The sequence below is a fragment of the Jaculus jaculus genome, chromosome 4 (genome assembly GCF_020740685.1).
Source record: "Jaculus jaculus isolate mJacJac1 chromosome 4, mJacJac1.mat.Y.cur, whole genome shotgun sequence".
Lineage (NCBI taxonomy): Eukaryota > Metazoa > Chordata > Mammalia > Rodentia > Dipodidae > Jaculus > Jaculus jaculus.
This window is the reverse complement of record NC_059105.1, coordinates 15,183,348-15,210,843: the sequence shown is the minus strand read 5'-3', so window position 1 is coordinate 15,210,843 and position 27,496 is coordinate 15,183,348. Positions and strand designations below refer to the sequence as shown.

Below are 27,496 nucleotides of genomic sequence, written 5' to 3'. Positions count from 1 at the left end.
ATGCATAAAGGCCCTGAAGTGTCACAGTGGCAGACACACACACACACACACACACACACACACACACACACACAGGATCCACAGACACACACAGCCCCAGCCCCACTCTCCATGGCTGCACACGCATGCACACTGGTTCCACAGGCATGCCTGGTAGCTTCATCCACGCAGCTGGCTGGCTGGGTACAGGCACCCACAGGCTGTCTGGGCAGGCAGAGCTGGACAGGTGTCCAACATGCCCCCAGGGGGTTATTCCAAGGCGAGAAAGGCTGCAGCTAATAATACCACGGTGCATTCTTGGCCGAGATAAGCGGCCCCAAACATCTCCGGCACGTTCCCGCCTGGGTGTTTTCACCCCTGTGGATTCCACCCACCCGCAGCGCCGTCCTGGGGGAGCGCAGAAGCCGGCGCCTCCGACACAGACGCCTTGGCAGGGGCTTGCCACTCTCCCTCGCCACGGCCCCCTCAGAGGCACACACAGGGGAGGGGGGAGGAAGGAGGCCCACGTTCCCCCTGAGGAGCCACCCTGGCAAGCAAGTCCCCGTCTCCTCTACCAGCCAGCTGCGGTCGATTCTGCCCCACACACCGGCAGGCTGAGCAGAGCCCAGCAATAGCAGACTGTGAGAGCCACTCCCAATAGGGAGTTTGGGCATTTATGCCCGGCTTCTTCAGCATAGCCCTGACGATGTCATTGTTGTGGCCATCCCACAGGTGACAGCTCTGAAGCTCGCCAAGCTGGCGGGGCCAGGAAGGAAGAGTCCCAGCAGCTAAATGTAGGTCTTCCAACTCCTAAGCCAGGGCTCTTTCATGACCACCAACTTCCGTCCCTCCCGGCTACTCTTGGATTGCATGTTCTTCGTGTCCTTGGTACAGGAGGGACAGCACCTTCAGGAACATGACTTGGAGACACACACGCAATACGCCCTCTTACTCGCAGAGGGATCTGAAGAACGCTCAAAGATATGAAGACAGCAAAAAGAGCTTCTCCATCCATGAGATCAAGAGGGCGGAGTCCAGATAGGCTGGGGCCTGATAAACAAGTCAGGCAGGGCGCAGGGGATGCCATGAACACACAGCATCCCAAGGGTACCAAGGGAGCAGCGGGACAGGGACGCCAGAGATCAGTGAGGAAGGGAAAGAACATCTGCGGATGAGAACGGAATCTGCGGATCTCAGGAAAGGAGAGGCAGGGAGAGAGAATGGAGCCGGGCCCTACCACAGGGCCAGAGCTGGAAAAGATGTCCAGAACCCCAAGGGAACTGGGCTTCGCTCAGGTCTCTTTACTCTCCTGTTCCCAGGCTGCGGTTCTAAAGTCAGTGTGCATGTTCACGTGCCATGTGTACACACACACACACACGCGCGCACACACACACACACCTCTAAATCTCTAGTGCCCCATCAAGCAACTGAGTCAGTGAGGTCTACAGCTGTTTTGACGCTTCTCACATAAGGAACACTGTGCATCCCCATAGCCTCAGTTTCCCCAAAAGCAACCATGCCAGCCAAATGACCCAAGGGGTGAGATGTCCTAAGCAAAAGAAGGCCAGGAAGGACGCAGGGTTGCAGATGCTGGGACATGATTTTCCCAGCCGCAAGGTAACCCATGAGATAGGGAAGGTCAGAACTGCTTTCAAGCGTGAGTGAGCCAGGCTGGGGGGACAGGTCCAGGGCTGGTGGTGAAAGTACAGGCACGGGGGGGGGGGGGAGGCGGGGGGGGACAGGGCCACAGTAGGAATACAAAGCCACCCCGAAAAGCTGCTGTGCTTCCCAGAACAGAGTGACCCATACCCAGTGCCGCATGCTGTCCCGGCTCTGAGCAAGCCATCAGCCTTACATGGGCATCTCAGGGACAGATGTTCATCTCATTAGCATCCAAGGAACCCTGGACGCAGTGCAATCCTTCCCCCTTCCCACTCCCTGCAGACTCGCCCCAAGGTGCTGCTCCCCTCCCACTGCCCCAAGGCCAGAGCTGGTGGCTGGGGACAGGAGGGGGCCAGACCTGGTCTCTTGATTTCGCCACTTGGAAGCCTGGAGGGAAAGGGGCAGGAGAAGAAGGCGAGAGAGCAGGAAACTGAGGCCCAGAGGAGAATGTGGTCGCATTGGATCAGCTGCCTGGTGATGATTCAGGACAGCACATGATGGTTGTCACAGGAGACAGAGTCGAGCAGATGCAAAGGGCATCTTTGCCAAGTCCTTCTGCCTGATCCAGATGAACAGACCGAAACATGACGCTTTTGAGATCATCGGGGAAAGCTGAACACAGACGGGGCAGTAGCTGAACTCAAGAAAATATTATTAATTGTGCTAACTGGGATAATGGTATTGCAACAATGTTGAAATAAAAAGGTCCTTATCTGTTAGTGATATAAGCTGAAGTATTTAAAGTCCAATGACATCATGTCTGGGGTCTGCTTTAAAAACACTCCAGGGCCCAAGAGATGGCTCAACAGTTAAGCCTAAGGACCCAGGTTCAATTCCCATGTACTCATGTAAAGCCAGATGCAAAAAGTGGTATATGCATCTGGAGTTCGTATGCAATGACTAATGTGTCCATGCTCTCTCTGTCTCTGTCTCTCTTTCTCCCTCCTTCTCTCCCTCCCTCCCATAAATAAATAAGTAAATAAAAACACTCCACAGAAAATAACAGACATGCGGAGGAGAAAGTGGATGAAAAAGATGAAATGAAAACAACACAAAAATCAACAGTAGTTGAAGCAATGGGGTGGAAGGTCATTATACTATTCTTGCTACTACTATATATGTTTTAAATCTCCCATAAAAAGAGAAATGAGGGGCTGGAGAGATGGTTTAGTGGTTAAGCGCTTGCCTGTGAAGCCTAAGGACCCCGGTTCAAGGCTTGATTCCCCAGGACCCACGTTAGCCAGATGCAAAAAGTGGCGCATGTATCTGAAGTTTATTTACAATAGCTGGAGGCCCTGGTGTGCCCATTCTCTCTCTCTCTCTCTCTCCCTCCTCCCTTTTTCTCTCTCTGTCTGTCGCTCTCAAACCCATAAATAAAACAAAAACTTTTTTAAAAAGAGAAATGAACCAGGTGTGCTGGCACACACCCTTCATCCCAGCATCCAGGAGGCAGAGGTAGGAGGATTGCCCTGAGTTCCAGGCTAGCCTGAGACTACACAGTGAATTCCAGGTCAGCCTGGGATTGAGGGAGATCGTATCTCAAAAAGAGAAAGAGAGAGAAATGGCGATGGGAATGTAGTTCAGTGGTAGAGTGACTGCCTAGCATATATGAAGCCATGGGTTCAATTTCCAGCCCTGCAAAAAGAAAAAGAAAAAGAAAAACCTAATTTAAAAAATGGGCTGAGGATGTAGCTCAATTGGCAGAGTGCTTGCTTAGCAGGCACTGGATCCAATCCCAGCACTATGTAAACTGCGTGTGGTAATGCATGCTTGTAACCCCAGCATTCAGAAGGTGGAGGTGAAAGGACCAGAATTCAAGGTTATCCTCAGCTACATAGCAAATTCAAGGCCAACCTGGGCTCCCTGAGACCCTGTTGCAAAATAAAAGTTGGCAAGTACACATCCCAAAAAAGATAACAGACGAATTTCACTGGGTCCCATGCTAAATCCCATATTTACTAAAGTATAATATGAAAGGTGATCTTAAAGGGAAACATGCTCAATAATCTTAGTTTAAAATTTATGTGTTCAAAAAGAAAGGAGATAACAAAACAGAGGAAGGACCATCTTGAAAGAGGAGGGTCCTCAGGGAATAGGGGATGGGGAAGCAGGGAAAATAAAGGATAAAGGGATGGGAACATGATCAAATTACTATATGTTCATATACTGAAGTTCTCATTTTTAAAAATAAAAGAATATTTTATAAAAAAAATTTATGTGTTCAAAAGAAAATAGAGGGGTTGGGGAGAGGCTCAATTGTTAACTGTACTAGTTTGAAAAGCCTGCCATCCTGGGTTCAATTCCCCAGCCATCCATGTAAAGCCAGAGAGGTATTCACTTGCAACAGACAAAAACCCCTGGCATGTGCATGCATGCATGCACACACACATGCACACACACGCGCGCACACACACACACACACACACACACACATTCATGTAAAAAATTAAATATTTTTTTAAAAAGAGACCTGGAGAAATGGCTTAGCAATTAAAGTGCATGTCTGCAAAGCCTAAGGACCCAAGTTCAGTTCTCCAAGTCCCATGTTTGCCGGATGCACATGGTGGCGCATGCATCTAGAGTTTGTTTGCAGTGGCCGGAGACCCATTCTCACTCACTCTCCCTCTCTGTCTCTAATAAGTAAAAAGAAGTCTTTAAAAAAAGAAAAATAGAGCTGGAGAGATGGCTTAGCGGTTAAGTGCTTGCCTGTGAAGCCTAAGGACCCCAGTTCGAGGCTCAAATCCCCAGGACCCACGTTAGCCAGATGCACAAGGAGGAGCACAAGTCTGGAGTTCGTTTGCAGTGGCTGGAGGCCCTGGCGCACCCATTCTCTCTCCCTCCTTCTCTCTCTCTCTCTCTCTCTCTCTCTCTCTGTTGCTCTCAAATAAATAAAAATAAACAAACAAAGAACAAAAACAACAAAAAAATCTATTGAAAAAAAGAAAGAAAAATATATTGCAGGGCATGATAGCACACACTTGTAATCCTAGCACTCCAGAGGCTGAGACAAGAGGGTCGAAAGTTCAAGGCCAGCCTGGGTTATATATAGTGAGACCCTATCTGAAAACACAAAACATAAATTCAAGTCCATGAATCCTATCACTCAGAATGAGTACAGGTCAAAATGCCCATTGGTTTTTACCACTCGAAGCAATAGTAGCATCGGATGGCTTCAGCGCTAACATATCTAACAGTTCCTGACAGCTCCCCACAGGGGAAGCCCACACACAGAGAAAGCCAGGCCCCTCTGCCCAAGCCCTCCTTTTTGTGTCCTGAACACACAGGTGTATGGCTGTACCCAAAACGTGAGCTACACAGGAGAGACCAAGTTGGTGGTGGGGTGGGCAGCAGCATGGACAGTGATGAGGTAATGATAACCGACAGCCGTTCATCCAGGGTGCTCCTGGCCAGACTCTCCTTCTATCACCTCCAATCACACTGCCCTCAAAAGATGATGTCGCCAGGCATGGTGGTGCACACCTTTAATCACAGCACTCAGGAGGCAGAGGTAGGAAGATTGCTGTGGGTTCAAGGCCACCCTGAGAATACATAGTGAATTCCATGTCAGCCTGCCCTAGAACAAAACCCTACCTCAAAAAAAGGGGGGGTGCTGGAGAAGATGGCTTAGCCGTTAAGGTGTTTGCCTGCAAAGCCAAAGGAACCCAGTTCAATGCCCCAGGACCCACATAAGCCAGATGCACAAGGAGGTGCATACGTCTGGAGTTCATTTGCAGTGGCTGAAGGCCCTGGTGCACCCATTCATTCTCTCTCTCTCTCTCTCTCTACCTCTTTTTCTACCTCTCTCAAATAAATAAACAAAATATATTTTTTTAAAAAAAGAAGAAAAACAAAGAAGGGGCTGGAGGGATGGCTTAGCAGTTAAAGCGCTTGCCTGCAAAGCCAGAGGACCCAGAATCAATTCTCCAGGATGCACATTAACCAGATGCATAAGGGGTGCACAAGTCTGGAGTTCATTTGCAGTGGCTGGAAAACCTGGCACGACCATTCTCACTCTCGTTTCTCTCCCTCCCTCCCTCCCTCTCGCTCTCTCTCTCTCTCTCTCTCCCTCCCTCCCTCTCTCTGGCTCTAATAAATAAATAAAAATTAAAAAAAATAAAAATGAAGAATCATCACACCCATTCCACACAAGGGAAAATGTGGCAGAGAGGACCCAAGGCCAAGCCAGGATTTGAACGTGCAACGATACCACATTCAAGGAACTCCTTAGGCAAGCCAAAAAACAGGTATAGCAGGAGCCTGAGATTCAGGCAGGACTGAAGTAATGGTAGTTATAGGAAAAAGGCAAGAAGGTAGTACCCTGTGGAACACAAAGAAAGGAGGAAGGTGGGGAACCCGGTTCAATTCCCCAGGACCCACGTAAGCCAGATGCACAAGGAGGCGTATGAGTCTGGAGTTCATTTGCAGTGGCTAGAGATCCTGGCGCACTCATTCTCTCTTCGTCCGTCCCTCCCTCCCTCCCTCCCTCCCTTCCTCCCTCTGTCTCTCTCTCTCTCTCATAAATAAATTTTTTTTTTTAAAAAAAAAGGGTTGGTTGTTGCATTCTAAGGTCTCAGGTTCCTAACTTCATCCTTCTCGGAGACTGGGGGTGGAATAACGAGAGCGTCGGTTTCCAAAGCTCTCGGGCTCCAGGCACACAGGCGGTAACCACGTCCTACCTCCCGCTCTGGCATCGAGCCTCAGCACTGCGGCGCTCAGCCCTGGGTAGAGACAGGCTGAAGTGGACCTAGCCACTAGGGCTGGAAGTGGTGGGGCATGGGGTGGTACGGGGGATGGAGGGGGTGGTGATAAAATCGGGACATTAGCATCACCAAGGTCCTTCTGCCATCCATCCATTTGTCAGCTGTGTGACCCTGGGAAAGCAGCTTCATCTCTCAGAGCTTCAATTACCTCTCCCCCCATTCTCCCCACCGCCCATCCCCCATCTTCTCTATCCTCCCATCCCCCATCCTCTCTATCCTCCCCATCCCTTCCACCCCCCACCCCATCCTCTCAATCCTCCCCATCCCCCATCTCCATCCCCCATCCTCCCCATCCCCCATCCTCTCTATCCTCCCATTCCTTCCATTCCCCACCCCATCCTCCATCCCCTCTATCCTTTCCATCCCCCATCCTCCCCATCCCCCCTCCCCCATCCTCCATCCCCCATCCTCCCCATCCCCCTCCCCCATCCTCCATCCCCCATCCTGCCCATCCTCCATCCCCCATCCTGCCCATCCCCCATCCTCTCTATCCTCCCATTCCTTCCATTCCCCACCCCATCCTCCATCCCCTCTATCCTTTCCATCCCTCATCCTCCCCATCCCCCCTCCCCCATCCTCCATCCCACATCCTCCCTATCCCCCATCCCCATCCTCCCCATCTTCCATCCCCTATCCTCTTTATCCTCCCCATCCCCCATCCCCCATCTTCCCCATCCTCCCCATCCTCCATCCTCCCCATCCCCCCACTCCCTTCCCCCTCCTCTGTCCCTACTAAGACTGGATTAATAACAGCAACAGTAACTTCTTCGTGGGACTGCATTGAGAATTTGTTGACATAATCCATAGAAAGCGCTTAATGTGAAACCTGGTGTATAACAGCTTAGTAAATAAAAAGTGCTCTATCGTCGCTACTATCAGCACCCCGGGGCCCTGTAGCGGTCAGTCCTCTGCAGAGGTGGGCTAGGAGGCCATAGCAAGATGGGCAGCGGTGGCAGGACTATGGTGGCCCTGAGGCCTGAGGCCTGTGGAGAGAGGGGCCAGGAGGCCTCCTCGGCAGGAATGCAAGGCTGCTGGCGGAGGGGTGGGGGACATGCCTCGCCGCTGAGGTCAGCCCCTATTTGGAGCTGGCAGTGTTTTTATGTTGTCATCCTCACGTGTGAGGGGGGAGGGGGAAAGTTGGCCCAAGTAGCTGCAAGGAACATTCGACAGGGCCACTCTGCCCAGCCCTCAGCCACTGCAGCACCCCACGCTGGTCGTCTGTGACCTCCCTCGTGAGGGGTTAGGAAAGCGGCTGCACACAGAGGCCACTGGTCACCCAGCAAGGAGTGGGCCCCAACCCACACAAGCACCATGCACCCAGCTCTTCCCAGCAGCCCAGCATGCCAGATACAATTCCCGCCATCATTGTCTCACGGACAAGGAAACTGAGGCAGCAGTGGCCAAACCCACTGTCTGAAGATGCTCATGGAAACTGACCCCGTCTCCCTGTCAGCCACCTCCAAGCCCGAACTCATGGGGAGGACAGGGGAAGCAGGCAGAGAATGACATGCTGTTAAGGGGCAGAGTCAGCCACACATGGCCACACACGACCCCTTCTTCTCTGAGAATCCCAGTGAAGGGAAGCGCAGTCTCTCTCAGACTCTCCCACTGGGAGACCCATCTCAGAGCTAACTCAGCTCCCTCCTGTCTTCATAGAAGGTCCTCTGTGGAAACCAAGAAAACCGTGTCCACTTCAGCTGCACATACGCTAACACTGGAAACCAAGAGAACCACCTGGCTGCCCTTCATGACTGCTGCCCATCCCTCCTCTGAAACTCCAACTACCTAAGCATTAGGTTCGCCTTGCAGGAGGACCGCTGACACTCAGAGAAGGGGCAGGAAGTGGCTTGAGGTGTGTTCCGCTGCTGGAGGCGTTGTGAGAGGCTGTGAGGAGCCTTTGGAAGGTGGGGTCTGACTGGGAGAAGTAGACCCCAGGAGCTGACCTTTGAAGGCTGAGCGGCTGCTGGTTCCTGCCCCACTCCCAGCTTCCTGGTCTGCCATGTGTGACAGCTGCTGTCACAGGCTCAGGAATGCTGGTCACAGCAACATGAAAGTAACTAATACCGATGTCAGAGCGCTATGTGGTGGAGTATTTACGATCTATTTAGGGTTTTCCCCTTCACATGAAGCCCCCCCCCCTTTTCAAAAAGTATCATTTATTTATTTAGAGAAAAAGAGGCAGATACAGAGAGAGAGGGACAGAGTTGGCTCACCAGGGTCGCTAGCTGCTGCAAATGAACTCCAGACACATGTGCCACCTTGTCCATCTGGCTTATGTGGGCCCTGGGGAATCAAACCTGGCTCCTTAAGACTTTGCAGGCAAGTGCCTTAACCACTAAGCCATATCTTCAGTCCTCAAAAGGTATCTTTTGTTTTCTTGCACATGTGTGGGGAGAGGAGTACGCCAGGGTCTCCAGCTGCCATGAATGTCTTTACATGGATGCTTGGGAATCAAATCAGGACCAGCAGACTTTGCAAGCAAGTGCCTGTAACCACTGAGCCATTTCCCCAACCCCTACGAGACTCCTTGCATCCCACTCCCACACCACCTTCCCAGCCCACCTCTTCCTCTCCCAGGAGCCCAAAGAACTGCAGGGGTGGCCCTCCCACTGGGTCATATCCCAGCAGACCCTTTGTCTCTGCAGCTACCTTACCCACTGTCACCTTGGGATCTTGCTCATGCTTGCATATGGGCACATTTGCACACACCTACCCTGTGGCCGCAATTCCTGCCTGGGCTCAGTGGCTAACCACCTTGGTCTCTTCTAGTTCCCTCTCCCAGGCTGATCAGACCACAGAGAGGAACTGAGAGAGCACCTCAGCCCCCTCGGAAAGGAAGGGGATCCCAGCTGTATCCCCAGAAAGAGTAACAGTCCCTCCCCAGGACTAAAAGTAGCTAAAGATGTGCCCGATGGAAGGGCATTCTCACTCTTCCTTCGCTTGTGAGCCTGCTGACTCCACACGCACTTAAAATCAATAGGACTCATCCCATTCTGTGGACGCAAGGGAACTGGTCCAAGCTCAAAGCGAGATTCACAAGCCCCGTCCTGATGCCATCGTGGACTAGACCAGAATTTCATACTTCTCCCCCAAGTCAATCCTGGACCCCACCCCTCCACCTCTACACATGGTCACAGTGAAATGGCTCTCACACTTCCTCAAAGGTGCAACCTTTTTTAAAATATATTTGTTATTTACTTATTTATTTGAAAGAAAGAGGGAGAGAGAGACAGAGAAAGAGGGAAAGAACGGGAGCGCCAGGGCCTCCAGCCACTGCAAACAAACTCCAGATGCATGCGCCCCCTTGTGCATCTGGCTTACGTGAGTCCCGGAGAATTGAACCGTGATCCTTTGGCTTTGCAGTCAGACACCTTAACCGCTAAGCCATCTCTCCGGCCCCGAAGGTACAACCTTTTGATATTGCCACACAACATTGTCATCTACACAGTTCACACTCGAGAATCACACAATCAAGTTGCCAAGGAAAGAAAAATGTTTAAAAAAAAAAACAAACTCCTAATTTCTTAAGTGAGCTGACAATGTTGTGTTGCGCTGCATTCATAGCCACCCTGGGCCGCCAGCAGCCTGCAGGCCATGGGTTGGACACACCTGCTACAGCAAGAGTCAGTCAATATGCTGGTGAGCTCGGTGTCTGAATCAAACACAGTCTGGGAGGTGCTGCCTGTGACAGCGTGTTAAAGAAGTGGATGGCATCTACAACCAGCGACCTTACATGAGTCTCCAGAGGACCTTCCATCAGGTGGCTGCACCTCCTGCCAATCTTTTCAACCATCAAGAGCAAGCATTGAGGTTTCTCAGACAACAAGAAATTCCTCCTCAAGAACAGGCCTCGACCATGCCAGAGTCTGTAGACTGCTGGCCAGCCCAACACCCCCCTGAAAAGAAGTTCCTCAATAGACACGTACATGGATCTTTCTTGGGTGCCCACTGGCTGGTACTACAGAGACAAGAACAGAGCCTCCTACAACCTCAAGGAGCTCCCTCGCCACGGCTGGGTCAGTGTGACTGAGGGAAAAGCACACAAGCCTACAGGGTCACCTACAGGGTGAAGATCACGTGGGCACAGATTGAGGGTGGAGGACATAAACAGATGGGGAACAAGCGGCAGGTCCTCACCATTGGTAGAAATAGAAAATCAAGCAAACCGAAGAGGAACTTCTTCTAGCCTTCCTTCAACATGGCCAAAGCTACGCAAGAGGAGCTGTCAGGAGCTGGAGGCTAAGGAGACGTGAGGCCCTGGCACTGCATGGCATGTGTTCTGCACCACAGGGCAGCAGGGGAAACACTGGCCGATGTGCTGGTAGGATCAGGCCCACGTGAGCCTCGCCATCTTGACAACCTGACTGAGCCCGTGCAAGACGTCAATACGATGCGGTGAAGGGTGAGTGGAAATTCTGTACCACTTCCCACTTCTGCAAATTTCACCTGAAAATAACATTGTTTCTAGAAAGGGGAAGAAGGGGGGAATGGAGAGATGGTTTAGTGGTTAAGGTGCTTGCCTGTGAAGCCAAAGGACCCAGGTTCAATTCTCCAGTACCCACATAAGCCAGATACACAAGGTAGTGCATGCATCTGGAGTTTGTTTGCAGTGGCTAGAGGTCCTGGCATGCCCGTTCTCTCTCTTGCTCTCTGCCTCACACTCATAAGTTAATTAATTAATTAATTTTTTATTTATTTGGTTTGGGTTTTTCTTGAAGGGGCGTTCAAGGTAGGGGTTTGCTCTAGCTCAGTCTGACCTGCAATTAACTATGTAGTCATATAGTCTCAGGGTGACCTCAAACTCACAGCAATCTTCCTACCTCTGCCTCCTGAGTGTTGGGATTAAAGGCGTGTGCCACCACGGCCAGCAAATAAAATATTTTTTAAAAAAAGAAAAAAAGCCGGGCATGGTAGTGCACGCCTTTAATCCCAGCACCTGGGAGGCAGAGGTAGGAGGATCGCCGAGAGTTCGAGGCCACCCTGAGACTACATAGTGAATTCCAGGTCAGCTTGAGACAGAGTGAGACCCTACCTCGAAAAACCAAAAAAAAAGAAAGAAAAGAAAAAAAGCCAGGTGTGGTGGTGCACGCCTTTAATCCCAGCACTGGGGAGGCAGAGGTAGGAGGATTGCTACAAGTTCAAGACCACCCTGAGACTACACATAGTGAATTCTAGGTCAGCCTGGGCTAGAGTGAGACCCTACCTCAAAAATAAAAAAATTTAAAAAAATAGTTTTTTTAAGGTGAAAGAAGGGCTAGAGAGATGGTTTAGCAGTTAAGGCACTTGCCTGTGAAGCCTAAGGACCCAGGTTCAATTCTCCAGGTCCTATATAAACCAGATGCACATGGCGGCGCATGCATCTGGAGTTTGTTTGCAGAGGCTAGAGGCCCTGGCGTGCCCATTCCCCCCCCCCCCCTCGCCTTCTCTCTGTCTCTAATAAATAAATAAATAAAATCAGAAAAAAACATTTTTAAAAAGGTGAAAGAAAAAATACCTTAGAGGTAAGAAGACACAGATTAGGGCCCTCATAACCAAAAGACAGTAAAAGATTAAGTCCTTAGGTAGAAAGAGCTCAATCCAAGAAGGTCCCCCCAGGAGTCCCCAGGTACCCAGCAAGCTTGCCTGGACTAAGAGGGCACAGCCCCCCCCCCCCCAGGGAGAGTAGCAAACACACCTGGCCCAGGCGTCGGGGACACGGGTGTTTCTGTTCTGGGATCATCGGACAGCCAGACCCAGCATCCTATGAGCATAGTCACCCTGTCACAAGTCACTGGCCACCGTCCGTGCCGGGCAAAGCAGTCTCAATGCCTGACCAACTTCATCCTCCGCACAGTCCTGCCAGTCTTGTGGGTAAGACCCCAGCCTATCAGCGAAAAGTCACTCACTGCAGAAAATGGCCCCAGGCACTCTGGTGTAAGCTAAGGGGGCAGGAAAGAAATCAACTTTGACTGTCATCCTCTCTGTATCTTAAAACCAGAGACCTTGATTGCCTCCAGGCCAGCCTTCCTCAAGACACAAGACGGCTGCTGAGATCTCACCACCTCCCAAGACAGGCCAGCTCAGCGAGGACCTTTCGGTAGCATTCGTCTAGCCCCGAGCACCAGAAGCCAGCCAGAACTGCTCTTTTTTTTTTTTTCAATTTTTTTGTGTTTATTTTTATGTATTTATTTGAGAGAGAAAGAGGCAGATAGAGAGAAAGAGAGAGAATGGGCAGCCCAGGGCTTCTAGCCACTGCAAACAAACTCCAGACGCGTGCAGCCCCTTGTGCATGTGGCTAACGTGGGTCCTGGGGAATCGAGCCTCGAACCGGGGTCCTTACACTTCACAGGCAAGTGCTTAACCGCTAAGCCATCTCTCTGGCACTCCCAGTACTGCCCTTCTTCACCCAACCCCGCTGCAGCCTCCACCCCGGGACACAGCAGAATGTCAGCAACAGTTGATTAGCATTTTTCTTTTCTTCGAAGCATTTTTATATGCATTAACTCATTTAATCCGGACAATAATCTGTGAGTCCAGACCTCTCACAGATCAAAAACTCAAGTCACAAAGAGACTATGCAACTTGTCCAGTGTCTCCGCTAGTGAGCGTGGAAGAAAGCGAGCCAAGCCAAGCGTCTGCGCAGGCGCTCTTCAAGTCTGGGGTCCTTGTTCCGTGCTGCCTTACTGGCCATGCGACTATCCCAGGCTCCTTCCACTCCGAGCCCCAGTGATCACATTTCTGCCTTTCCTACCTGCTACCTTGCAGTTGTGAGCATCGGACTGGGTGTTCAAAGACACAGGATCTTCGCAAGCTGTGTCCCAAGGGTGGAATCCAAGCCTGATGAATTTCCATGAATAGCAAGGGGCACTGGAGCTTTCTGCTGCCCCTCCCTTCATGCTTGACCCAGAAGTGACCTCCCCACCTTCTAACCGCTGGGTCGAACAGAACCTGGTTTGAACCTAGGCACCTCTGGCACCCTCGCTTGGGTGCCCCAGTCAAGTGCCAGTAGAAACAAGCCAGGATGTTAATCGGTGACTCACTCTGTGCCCAGCACATAATACCCTCCTCTCCTCCTAATGGCCCCCCACTAAAATCCACCCACCTGTCCGCTGCAGGGGACATCTAGCCTAGTCACTCATCAAGCCGGACAGCAGCAACCCCCCTGAAAGTGGGGGCAGGGGCCTCTACACACTCAGAGGGTGGAGCAAAAAGGAAGACACACCAGGGGGGAGGCTGCGGGCCCGCAGGCAGCTGCAGTCAGCGGAAGGTGCCCTGGCCTGCTACTGTGGGCCTCGTGGGGCCCTGAGCACTAGGTTGTTTGGGGGCACTCAGCACTTTGTTATCCTAGGGTCTCAGAATAATACAGCAAGAATCATCTGTTGAGCAAGGGCCCATATCATATACCAGGATTTCACCTGCATACTTTCTAATCCTCATACCAGCCTCTCGAGGTCTGCATAACCAGTAAGATATCAATGTCACCACGTTCAGCTAGGGAGATGGTTCAGTCACCAAAGTAGCTTTCCTGTCAAGCATGAGAACCTGAGTTCAATCTCTGAAACCCACAGGGGAAAAAAAAAAAAAAAATGTTGAGTCTAATAGCACTCACTTGTAGTCCCAGCCCAGGGAAAGCGTAGATAGGTAGATCTCCAGACTTGCTGGCAACCTTACTTGGTGAGCCCCAGGCCAGTCTTCCCAGTGCTTCTCTCTGTTCTGGGTCCCCACCCTCTCCCTTCCAAACTTCTAAGCCCTCTCAGAGACAACAAACCTTTAAGTGATGTCTACATAACCCAGAATCAGAAATATCCAAAAACAAGAGAGCTTTTGGGAACCACAGTCCAGGAACATGAGAAGCCAGTCACCACCATCAATGGGACAGAGGAGAGGAGACGTGTGTGAGCACACAACATACTCTAAGACTACAAGACTCCTGCATGTGTGTCCCATACTGTTACATCAGAAGGAATTTGAGGGGGTTAAGGATGTAGCTCAGTTGGTAGAGTGCCTGCCTACCATGCATGAAGCCCAGGGTTCAATCCCCAGCACAGCATAAAACTGAACGTGGTAGTACATGCCTGTAATCTCAGGTTTGCGAGTAGGAGGAGGCAGAAGAATACAAGGTCCAAAGTCATCCTCCACTGGAGACATATATACAGAGTTTGAGGCCCCCCTGGGCTGTATGAGATCCCATCACACACACACAAAAATACCTTGAGACCAAGTAGGCTTTATCCCAGAGATGCAGGGATGGTTCAATATACGCAAATCTATAAATGTAATACATCATATAAATGGATTGAAGGACAAAAACCACATGATCATCTCATTAGACGCAGAGAAAGCGTTTGACAAAATCCAACATCCCTTCATGATAAAAGTCCTACAGAGACTGGGAATAGAAGGAACATATCTCAATATAATAAAGGCTATTTATGACAAGCCTACAGCCAACATATTACTAAATGGGGAAAAACTGGAAGCTTTTCAACTAAAATCAGGAACAAGACAAGGGTGTCCACTGTCCCCACTTTTATTTAATATAGTTCTGGAAGTCTTAGCCATAGCAATAAGGCAAGAGACACACATAAAAGGGATACAAATTGGAAAGGAAGAGATCAAGTTATCATCATTTGCAGATGACATGATTCTATATATAAAGGACCCTAAAGACTCTACCAGCAAACTGTTAGAGCTGATCAAAACCTACAGCAATGTAGCAGGATACAAAATAAATACACAGAAATCAGTAGCCTTCATATATGCTAACAACAAACACACAGAGGATGAAATCAGAGAATCACTCCCATTCACAATTGCATCAAAAATAAATAAATAAATAAAGTACCTTGGAATAAACCTAACAAAGGAAATAAAGAATCTCTACAATGAGAACTTTAAAACACTTAAGCCAGAAATTGCAGAAGACACTAGGAAGTGGAAAAACATCCCTTGTTCTTGGATTGGAAGAATCAATATTGTGAAAATGGCAATCTTACCAAAAGCAATCTACACATTTAATGTAATCCCCATCAAAATTCCAAAGGCATTCTTCATGGAAATAGAAAAAACAATCCAAAAATTCATTTGGAATCACAAAAAAACTCGAATATCTAAAATAATACTGAGCAACAAAAATAAGGCTGGTGGTATCACCATACCTGATTTTAACCTATACTACAGAGCCACAGTAACAAAAACAGTGTGGTACTGGCACAAAAGCAGACATGTAGATCAATAGAACAGAATAGAGGACCCAGATGTAAGTCCAGGTAGCTATAGCCACCTGATATTCGATAAAAATGCCAAAAATACTCATTGGAGAAAAGACAGCCTCTTCAGCAAATGGTGCTGGGAAAACTGAATATGTATCTGTAGAAGGATGAAAATAGATTCTTCTCTCTCTCCATGCACAAGAATTAAGTCCATATGGATTAAAGACCTTAACATCAGACCAGCAACTCTAAAACTGCTAGAGGAAAAAGTAGGGGAAACCCTTCAACATATTGGTCTTGGCAAAGACTTTCTGAATACAACCCCAATTGCTCAGGCAATAAAACCACAGATTAATCACTGGGACCTCATGAAATTACAAGGATTTTGCATTGCAAAGGACACAGTGAATAAAGCAAAGAGGCAACCTACAGAATGGGAAAAAATCTTTGCCAGCTATACATCTGATAGAGGATTAATATCTAGGATATACAAAGAACTTAAAAAGTTAACTAATAAGAAATCAAACAAGCCAATCAAAAAATGGGCTATGGAACTAAATACAGAGTTCTCAAAGGAAGAAATACGAATGGCATATAAGCATCTAAAAAAATGTTCTATGTCACTAGTCATCAGGGAAATGCAGATTAAAACTACATTAAGATTCCATCTCACTCCTGTCAGATTGGCTACCATCATGAAAACAAATGATCATAAATGTTGGCAGGGATGTGGAAAAAGAGGAACCCTTCTACACTGCTGGTGGGAATGCAATCTGGTCCAGCCACTGTGGAAATCAGTGTGGAGGTTCCTAAAACAGCTAAAGATTGATCTACCATATGACCCAGGTATAGTACTCCTAGGCATATATCCTAAGGACTTATCTCATTTCCTTAGAAGTACATGTTCAACCATGTTTATTGCTGCTCAATTTATAATAGCTGGGAAATGGAACAAGCCTAGATGTCCCTCAACTGATGAGTGGATAATGAAGATGTGGCACATTTATACAATGGAGTTCTACTCAGCAGTAAAGAAAAATGAAGTTATGAAATTTGCAGAAAAATGGATGGATCTGGAAAGGATTATACTAAGAGAGGTAACCCAGGCCCAGAAAGCCAAGCGCCACATGTTCTTTCTCATATGTGGATCCTAGCTGCAGATGATTGGGCTTCTGTGTAAGAAGGAAAAGAAACTCAGTAGCAGAGGCCAGTAAGTTAAAAAGGAGATATAAAGGGAAGAGAAAGGAAGGGAGGAGGGTACTTAGGAGCTTGGTATTATATATATGTAAGTAGAATGATTGTGATGGGGAGGGGATATGATGGAGAATGGAATTTCAAAGGGGAAAATGGGGGGGGGGTGAGGGAGGGTATTACCATGGGGTATTTTTTATAATCATGGGAAATGTTAATAAAAATGAGAAAAGAAAAAAAAAAAGAAAAATACCTTGAGGAAGTAGGTAGATGGGGGGGGGTATATTTTCCCATATAGGAAAGAAAATAGTATCTAGGGTCCACCTCACCGTGGACCCCAGCCCCAGACAAAGCAGACAGGAGGAGAATAAGATCCCTGTAGTGCTAACACTTCCTGGGGCCACCTGCAGAGGAATCAGGAGCTTTCCAAGGGCAACATAGGTTGCTCAGGTGCTGTGAGGGACAGTCTCAGAGTCACGGGGATACCTGAAGTGATGGAATACTCCTCCAGCAGGCCCAATCCGTACCGGGATGAGGGAGCACACTTCAGAGGCCAGCCTGGGGCTACTGATGCTCACTGGCAGGGAGCCCTGACCCAAGGCTCTTCTCTTACCGATGGAGTGGACTCACCGAGGTCACAGGCCCTGCGTTCAGCAGAATGATCCCCCACATGAGGGCCATCGGGCGCTGGAGCAAGTGCTGGGACCTGCACTGGTACAGCCCCAGCACGCCAGGAGAGGCGCTTCACCCCAGTGCTCCCATCTCGCAGTGTGGTTTCACGCCTGCTTCATGTGGGGCGCTTCCAGGACTCGGGGAGCCACTGTGCACAGGCCCCTCAATAAGTGGTGTTGAATGAAAAAGGAAAAATAAAGCTAGGGGTGGCGGCATATGCCTTTAATCCCAGCACTGGGGAGGCAGAGGTAGGAGGATCACCATGACTTTGAGGCCACCCTGAGACTACATAGTAAATTCCAGATCAACCTTAGCTAGAGTAAAACTCCACTTCAAAAGAAAGAAAGGAAGGGAGGGAGGGAGGGAGGGAGGGAGGGAGGGAGGGAGGGAGGGAAGAAAGGTGGGGTTTTGAATTGATGGACAAAATTGAAAAATCTTCAGCTAGAGGGGCCAAGAAAAACAGAAGACTCAAATGACCAGAATTGAAAGTGAAAAAGGTAACATCACGACGGACCCTACAGAAATAAAAAGATGAAGGAAGGAACACCATGAACAACCTCATGCAAAAGATGACTAGGTAACTATAATGAATTTACAAGTTTCCTAGAAAGACACAAACTTCCAGGCATAGTCATGCATGCCTTTAATCCCAGCACTCAGGAAGCAGAGGTAAGAGTTCAAGTCTACCCTGAGACTCCATAGTGAATTCAAGGTCAGTTAGGGCTGGAGTGAGACCCTACCTTGAAAAACAAACAAACAACAACAACAACAAAAAAAAAAAACCAGAAAGACACAAACTACCCAGTCTGACCCAAGAAGAAATAAAAAAGTTGATCAGATCTAAAACAAGTAAAAAGATTGAGTGATGAGCCGGGCGTGGTGGCGCATGCCTTTAATCCCAGCACTTGGGAGGCAGAGGCAGGAGGATCGCCATGAGTTCGAGGCCAACCTGAGACTACACAGTGAATTCCAGGTCAACCTGGGCTAGAGTGAGACCCTACCTCAAAAAAACAAAAAGAAAGATTGAGTGAGCCTAGACCTGAATGGCTTAAAGAACTATCATCATCAATTGTCCACAAACTCTTCAAAAAGAAAAAAGGAACAGGCATGGTAGCATATACCGACAATCCCAGCCACATGGAAGGATGAGACAGGAGGGTCTTTTGAGTACAAGGGTTCAGGACAGTCTGGGCACATAGTGAGATGCTGTCTCAAAAGCAAAACAAAATGAAAAAATTAAGAAAATTTTTAAAAAGCAGCTACAAAAAGTGGAAAATGCCTGTCACTCCACTCTTCAGTCAATATATCTTGTTACCCAAATCAGACAAAGACATTACAATAAAAATAAAGCTACATATCAATCTCTCTTATAGATGCAAAAATCCTCACAAAAATAGTAGCAGATTTCATCCAAAACATCTACAAACAATTATATACCATGACTAAATGAGAGTTCTCCCAGAAATTCAAAGTTGTCCCAACATCTGAGATAGACTCATGAAATATTTATTGATAGAATTTAAATTTTATTTATTTATTTGCAAGAAAGGGGGGGAAGAATAGGTGCACCAGGCCCTCCAGGCACTGCAAATGAACTCCAGAAGCATGCACCAACTTGTGCATCTGGCTTATGTGGGTCCTGGGGAATCGAACAGAGGTACTTTGGCTTTGCAGCCAAGCACCTTAACCACTAAGCCATCTCTCCAACTCTACTGATAGAATTTCAAAAGCACACGATTGCTGAGCATGGTGGCACACGCCTTTAATCCCAGCACTTGGGAGGCAGAGGATCACCATGAGTTCAAGGCTACCCTGACACTATATAGTGAATTCCAGGACAGCCTGGGTTAAAGGAAAACCCTACCTAGAAAGACAAAAAAAAAAAAAAAGGAAAAGAAAGAAAGAAAGAGATGAAAAGAAAAGAAAAATAAATAAATAATAAAAAGCACATGATCATCTCCAAATGCATTTGACAAAACCCAGGGCCAATGCACAAACTAAAAACATTCACCAACAAGAAATAGAAGGAAATGCCCTCCCCTAATAAAGGGCATCTCTGAAACCTTCAGCTAACACTACATGCATCACGGTCACATACCAGAGTGCTTCTCCCTAAGATCAGGAACGAGGCTAGACACTTGCCCTTGCCATAATTAGCCAATGCTGTATTAGTAGATGCATCCAAGAGACTCGAACAAAAAGTAAATTAATTAATTAAAACTAATAATTTTGCCAGGCATGCCCCTTGAATCCCAGTACTCAAGAGGCTGAGGTAGAAAGATTGAATTTGAGGGCAGCCAGGGGCTACAGAGTGAGTTCCAGGTCGACTTGGGCTAGAATGAGACCCTACCTCAAAAAAAAAAAAATAATAATAATAATGAATAACAAATTTAAATTAAAAAGCACCCAAACTGAAAAGGAAGAAACAAAGCTATCTCAGTGCACAAACAACATGACCATGTGCAGAAGATCCTAAAGCCTTGATTTAAGAAACACTCCAATTTAAAAACAGAGATAATAAAATCCCAAACTAAAATCCCTTAGAAAAACATAAGGCCCAATTTTCATAACCCTGGATTTGACAATGGATTTGTAGGTATCATCAGTAGCACAGGCCATAAAAGAAAAAGAAAAATTCAAAACTTTTAGCTTGGATTGGTGTTAGATACCAATAATATCAGTAGAAAGCAGAAAGATAAAACAGCAAGTTTGAGGTCATACAGGGTTACATAGTGAGACTACCTCAAAATAAGTAAATAAAGAAGGAAACTTTTGTGCCTCAAAAAAGGGTAAAGACAACTAACAAAATAGAAAGAGATTCTAATTCCAATCACGCACACATACATGGTCTGTGTGGGGTTTGGTTTTGTTCGTTGTTGTTATTCTGAGACAGGTCTCACAATGTAGCTTAGGCTGGTCTTGACTTTCGGATCCTCCTGCCTCCACCTCTGCCTCTGTCTGCCAGTTCATATGGAAATGGCGTCTTCACAAAGGTGACTGAGTAAAATGCAATCACATGAGTGGGCTTCACTGCAAGATGACCCAGAAACAGACGTGGACAGAAGATGACGTGACGACACAGGAAGAAGGGCCCTCGAAGACGGAGGGTCAGAATGACGCATCGACAAGCCCGTTGGTGCGGAAACAAACAGGAGCTGAGCAGAGGCAAGGAAGTGTCTGTCCCCCGTCATTTTCAAAGCATCACGGCCCTGACAAGACCTGGAGTTGGACTTACAGCCTCGGGAACAGTGAGACAATAAGACTTTATTGGTTTAAGTCACCCAGTTTTTGGATAGGCTGTTACAGCGTTCTTTTATGTAAAAATCCCCTCCTCCCCACCACCACATGCTCATGTGCTTGAACACCTGGTCCCCAGCTGGTGGCACTGTTTTGAATGTTGCAAAACATTGGTGGCTGCCTAGGGTGGACCTTCGAGGATTCTAAGCCCACTTCCTTCCTGCCCAAGCTCTCTGCTTTCCCAGCCACCAAGATGTGAAGAGCAGGTGACTTATGCCAACGGACCCAGCCACCATGCCTTCCCCACTATGAAGGACTACATGCCCTCAAACTGTGTGCCAAAACAAGTCCTTCCTCCCTTAAGCTGCTTCTGCCAGGCAGTATGTCACAGTAATGTGCCAAGTAACTAATATAGCCCTCTTGAACAAATACAAGTTACCCTGGAAAACAATTTCTAAATTCTCTAAAAGTTAAACATAAGGCTGGAGAAATGGCTCAGCGGTTAAGGCACTTGCCATCCCTCCAGCCCTAATTTTTTGAGCTAGGACTGGAGAGATAGCTCAATGGTTAAGGCACTTGTCTGCAAACCCTAACAACCTGGGTTCAATTCCCCAGTACCATTGTAAAGCCAGGTGCACAAAGTGGCACATGCATCTAGAGTTGGTTTGCAGTGACTGGAGTGCCCACTTTTCTCTCTCTCCCTCTCTCTGCTTGCAAATAAAATGAATTTAAAAAACAACAAAGAGCGATTGTTGACCCCCACATTTCCACTCACAGGTATGCACACCCCAGAGAACTGAAATCATATATCCATGAAAAAAAAAAAAAATGAACATGACTGCTCATGACAGCATTCTTCCTAACAACCAAGATAAAAATAACCCGACTATCCAAAACTGAGGAATGGAAGAGTGAAATACGGTGTACTCATAGAAAGGAAGACTTTTCTGCCATCAAGGGGAAAAAATGCAGCAATAACATGGAAGTCCTTTGAAACACTGACGCTAGGAAGACCGCATGCTCCATAACTCTGCTCACAGGAAGCCTCCAGAGGAGGCAAACACGCAGAGACAGGAAGTAGATTCAAGGCTGCTTAGGGCTGGGAAGGGGCTGGGAGGTTGGAGGGTTGATGGCTTTGCTTTGGTTGTTATATTGATTCTGATTTGGTTTTTTAGACAGGTTCTCACTCGGCAGCTCAGACTAGCCCGGACCTCAAGGCAGCCTTCCTGTGTCAGCCCTCTAAACTCTGGGACTGCTGGTGTGAACCATCATACCAGGCTTGGGGTTGATCTTTGAGATGATGAAAACATGCCCAAATTGACCATGGTAATTTGTACAACTCTGGGCACACACACAAAGTTACTGAATGTTACATTGCAAATAGGTGGGTGGTAAACTATGTGATTTATACCTTAAGAACATGACACCCACCCCCCCCGAAAACAAAAGGAAAGAAAAAGCAAGAGTCTCAGAACCCAGAAGGACTGTGAGGGACATGCCAGTGGCTGGGTGCTCCCAGGAAAGCAGATCTCAGAAGCATGAGCCTCAAGGGGGCTGCAGCTGGGCATGGTGGCTCAGGCCTGGAATCCCGGCACTCAGAACCCTGTCTCAAAAGTGGGGGAGGGTCTGAAAAAGAAACTCATGTGAGAAATTTTCTTTAAATAAATTTTATTAAGATGTCATTTATATGCAATAAAATGAATCCCTTTGTGTCTGTGGCTTGTTTGTTTTTTAATATTTTTTATTTATTTGCAAGGAAAGGGAGAGAGAAGGAAAGAATGAGGACATCGGGACATCCAGCCACTACAAATGAACTCCAGATGTATGTGCCACCTGGTTACTGGGAAATCAAACCCCAGTCCTTAACACTTTGCAGGTAAGCACCTTAACCACTGAGCCATCTCTCCAGCCCATTTAAAAAATATTTATTTATGTATTTGGTTTGGTTTGGATTTTTGGATTTTCAAGGTAGAGTTTCACCCTAGTTCAGGCTGACCTGGAATTCACTATGGCCTCAAACTCACGGGCGATCCTCCTACCACTGCCTCCTGAGGAGTGCTGGGATTCAAGGCGTGTGGCACCACTCCCGGCTCTATTTTTTTGTTTTTTTTTTTTATTTTTTGACACAAGGTCTCACACTGTAGTCCAGACTATCCTAGATCACATGACAAGCCTTCTGCCTCACCTTCCCAAGCACAGGGATTAATAGGTGTGATGGAGTGGTGAGAATATATCACTTTAAAGAGTACAGCTGGATGGACCTTAGGGGGAGGTATTGTTTTCTGATAGCTTGTCTATTTGGTTTGGTTTTTTTGGAAACAGGATCTCCCTATATAGCCCAGGCTAGCCTCAAGCGCCCAATCTTTCTGCCTCAGCCTCTCAGGAGCTAGGATTACAGGTGTGGTGTTACATCTCTTTTAAGAGAATGAATTTGGAGGGGAATTTTTAGTAAGTAGTCTGCTTGTTTGATTTAGTCTATGTAGCCCAGGTTGTCCTCAAAATTGTTATCCTCCTGCCTCAGCCTTCAAGGTGTTGGGAGGAGCCCAAAATTTTGACAAGTATATAAGCATACCTGGACAACTATCAGTTCTGCTCCTCAAAAACACTTGTCCATACCTGTCTACAGCTCCTCTTTCCACTGCCCTCCCTCCCTCAATCCTAGTATACACTAGTTTGGCCCTTGCCACCAGAATTTTGTCCATTCATTTAAACAGATGGTCCAAGGTGTGTCTTTTCTGTTCTTGGCTTCTCTCGTCATCACCACATTTCAGAGCCGCATCCACCCCACTGTGCGTAAGAGTAAGTACGTGCTCTCCATGACCCGGGAGCATTGCTTTATCCAATTGCATCACCGTTTGTTTACCTGTCCACCCGGTGTGAAATGTTTGGGTCCTTTCCAGTCTGGGGCTCTTGTGAATTTAGCTGCCATGAATATTTGTGTACCAGTCATCTTGAGAACAAGTTTCCATTTCCTTGCAGTGGAAGTTCTAGTCCAGGGCTAGGGTCTACAAACTGTGTAAGAAGAAATGGCCCTGCCACTTGACAAATCCCAGTGCCTAGTCTAAACCTTGCAGAGGCGTGCCCATCTTAAAGCATCCGGGTAGTTCCAACCTACGGACAAGATCTCCAGCCACAGCTGTCTTTCAGGTGTCATGTGCAGGGAACAGACTTCTGGACACGCTTCTCTGATGACCCAGGAACCTCCCATTGATGTCCCCATGACAGCCAGCCCAGGTTCTCCCCACCTTTCATGCAGTAAGGGACAGTGAGACAAATAAGCTAGAGCTGAAGAGATGGCTTAGCAGTTAAGACACATGCCTGCAAAGCCAAAGGACCCAGGTTCCATTCTCCAGGTCCTACGTAAGCCACATGCACATGGTGGTACATGTGTCTAGAGTTTGTTTGCAGTGGCTGGAGGCCCTGGCATGCTCATTCTCTCCCTCTCTCCCTCTCTCCCTCCCTCCCCCCTCTCTCTCTGTCATAAATAAATTAATTAATTAAAAAGAAAATAAACTAGAGTACGTCAATATTTAGTGCCTTTTTCTTTCTTAGAGAGGCTGTCAAGCTGGCCTCAAACTGACTGGTAGCTGAGAATGACCTTGAACTTCTGATCTTCCTGATTGATAATTTACTGGCATGTGTCACATCATCTGATATATGCAGAGCTGGTCATCAAACCCCGGGACTTCACGTACTCTAGGCAAGCACTGCACCTACCAACGGAACTACATCCCCAGCTCCCCAGATTAGTAACTTTTTGAGCACAGAATTTGGGGTTTTTTTAAGTTTTATTTTTTATTATTGGCAACTTCCATATAATTATAGACAATAAACGATTATAACTCCCTCCTCCCTCACTTTCCCTTTCACAACTGCACGCTCCATCATGTCCCCTCTCCCTCTCAATCAGTCTCTCTTTTATTTTGATGTCATCATCTTTTCCTCCGATTATAATGGTCTTGTGTAGGTAGCGCCAGGCACTGCAAGGTCATGGGTATCCGGGCCATTATGTTGAGCACAGAAGTTTCAACTTAGCTCCTTAAGTTGGGTCACTATTCTCGATGTAGACCCCACCATAACCACTGTGTTTCAGATGCGGAAACGGATTTAGTGACTTGGCAAAAGTCACAGAGTGGGTTACTGGCGCCATCAGTATTTCAACTCAAAAGTCTGTCTCCCATGCCAAAGAATGGAACACCGTGCTGCGTTTGCAGTCACCGATGGTCCTGGCCCAGAAGTCCCCTCCATCCAGCGATCCCTGGTGGCTGCAGAACTCAAGCCTCCAGCCAAACTGCAGAAGAAGGTGGCACTGCATTTGGGATGGTCAGTATCAGAGAAAAAGAGAGACTCCCAGATGAGGGAGAGGAAGAGCTGGGGAAAGAATCCATGCAGGAACCCCTGGAGTGGTCTTCCAGTTCTCCACCTCAGTGAAGGACTCCTGTCCCCTGTCACTCTGACCAAAGTCTGAAGAGTCATCCTGAGTCCAACATCCCACCTACCAGCAGAGCTCTGGGGTTTGCTTGGGGATGTACCCCAGATCTATCCCTTCTTACCGCCTTTCCGCAAGCACTCCAGGCTAAGCCACTATCCAGTGTCACGTGGGCTCCAGCTTCTTGGGCCCCTGTCCTTGCTCAAGGCCAGCACAGCCTGGCAGGATGGAAATCGGACCGTGTGTCTCATGCTTAAGACTCTTCAGTAAGCACTGCATTCTAGACACCTACCTTCCTAGCTTGTCTCCCCTCAGGACCTTTGCCCTTGCTCTTTCCATTCCTCTCATCAACAGTGACATCATTTAGGTCCCACTTCACACCACACCTCCTCCATAAAGTCCCCTGGGCTACCCCAGCCTAACCCTCTTATCTGCCTGGTTGCCTCAAAACAGCACCCGTCCCAGGGAGAGAGCTCGAAAGTTGCTCGGTGAATCCATCAAGAAGTAGGGGCAAGCCGGGCGTGGTGGCGCACGCCTTTAATCCCAGCACTCGGGAGGAAGAGGTAGGAGGATCGCCGTGAGTTCGAGGCCACCCTAAGACTACATAGTGAATACCAGGTCAGCCTGGGCTACAGTGAGACCCTACCTTGAAAAACAAACAAACAAAAAATTAAAAATTAAAATTAAAAAGAAGTAGGGGCAAGTCGGAATGACCACTGAGTGGATACGGTTCTAAACCCAGAGCACAGAGCTCAACTGTCTCTGGGGCTAGGCTCCCTTTCCCGCCCTTCCTGGCAGGAGGAAAAGGCAGGGCTGCAGTGCGAGCTGTGGTTTCAGGGAGAGTCTTGCCAGCTGGGTGGAGCACACACCACCAGGAGATCACACTTCCTATGGAGGAAAACCCTGTAAAGAGCCTCATCTGTATGGCACTGCCCTGCCCGGCCCACTCCCCTTTACTCCCCTCCTGCTTGGCCTCCCGGCTGGGCAGGAAAAAATGGCTTGCCCTCTGGTGCTTCCAAGCCCCCAGCACAGATGAGAATCGCCAGACAGGCCACACCCCAAGAGTCACCGTTGATGTCCCTCTGGCTCCACGTGCAACAAGGGCTACCACCTCCCTGGGTCTCTCTGGGCCACCTAGTCCTTCAACTCAGTCTTTTTCCCATGGAAGCTCAGAGCCTTATCTTCTTTACTATCTCCTGCTGCTTGCAAGAGATAAAACATTAAGGAAGGGGCAGATAAGGGTAGGCAAATGTCCTCAGGAACAAGGGGCTTTGAAACCATAGTCAACCTTCTGGTACCTCAATTTCCCCACCTGAGAGACAACCTGATCTTCCAGCCTCGGAGATGACAAGAATAAAATCAGATAACACATCTTTCTAAGACCTAAAGCACAAATGTTCACAGTTACTAAGAGACTCTGGGACAGGAAAGGGGTGGGAAAGGGACAGATGAGAGAGAGATCTGGGACTTTGGGGATTAGGGGCAGAAAAATCCCACCTAGATAGATGTACTCAAGTTGGTGGGTGTTGGAGAGAAACACAAAACTCCCTACCAATGGCAAGGCCTTTATAAAGCCCAGGGAGCCAAAAGGACCGGATATAACAGCAGAAGCCATCCTGGCCACATTCCTACTGCATGCCACAGGCCCTTTGCACCTGAAGCTAACATGCAGGGAGACACCCACCCCCCAGGAAGAAGTGTTTGCGGCTTGTATACAAGATCTCTCAGGAGGGAACCCCTCCCAAACCTGCCCCTCCATCAGTACCCTTTCTCCAAAGTTACCACCGCCGACCCTCACTGGAAACAGGTGATATTCATCAAATAGGTTTCCAGCACCTATCCCGCGCCAGCACTTTGCTGGACATCCGCAGCATTAGCTCAATCCGCCTTTAGGAGGTGGCTTTCTTATTGGATGAAGCAGACTCAGTGAGGTCCAGGACTCGCCCAAGGCCACCCAGGTAATGGGCACTTCCTAACCCTAAACCTCCAACGCTGAAGGCTCCGCCCCCTTCCTGCTCCACCCCTGAGCCACTGCCCAGATCAAGTGTGAACACCCGGAGCAGGTGAAAGGGCAGGGAGCGGGTCGCCTGGTGGAGATGGTGCGAGAAGAAAGAGGAGAGAGAAGCGAAGACAAGGAAGGGGAGGGCAAGGCAGTGCCCTACAGGAGAGGGGAGATGTCCTAGAGCATAGCTGAGCCACTCCTCCAGCACACACCTTCTTCCAAACTCACGGCACCACAACCACCCCCATTGGCCAAACGCCCCAGATCCTCCCCCCGAATCTGACCCATCACCCTGTCTGCCCAGGCCTACGAGGGCTCTTAGCTGGAACTCCGCCAGCAACTGCTCCACTCTTCTTGCCTCAGTTTCCCTTCT

General features: G+C 48.3%; 1 protein-coding gene across 5 annotated transcripts in view; it reads right to left on the bottom strand.

Annotated features, from left to right (window-relative positions):
• Positions 1-27,496, bottom strand: part of Tns1 (tensin 1) — a 216,371-nt gene that overhangs the window by 154,646 nt on the left and 34,229 nt on the right. The window contains exon 1 of one of the 5 annotated variants that reach the window (XM_045147175.1): positions 13,132-13,150. The exons of the other annotated variants lie outside the window; for them this stretch is intronic. The gene's annotated coding sequence lies outside the window, so the exon portion shown is untranslated. Of the gene's footprint in view, positions 1-13,131; positions 13,151-27,496 lie in introns of those variants that run through there. 5 annotated transcript variants of the gene reach the window in all.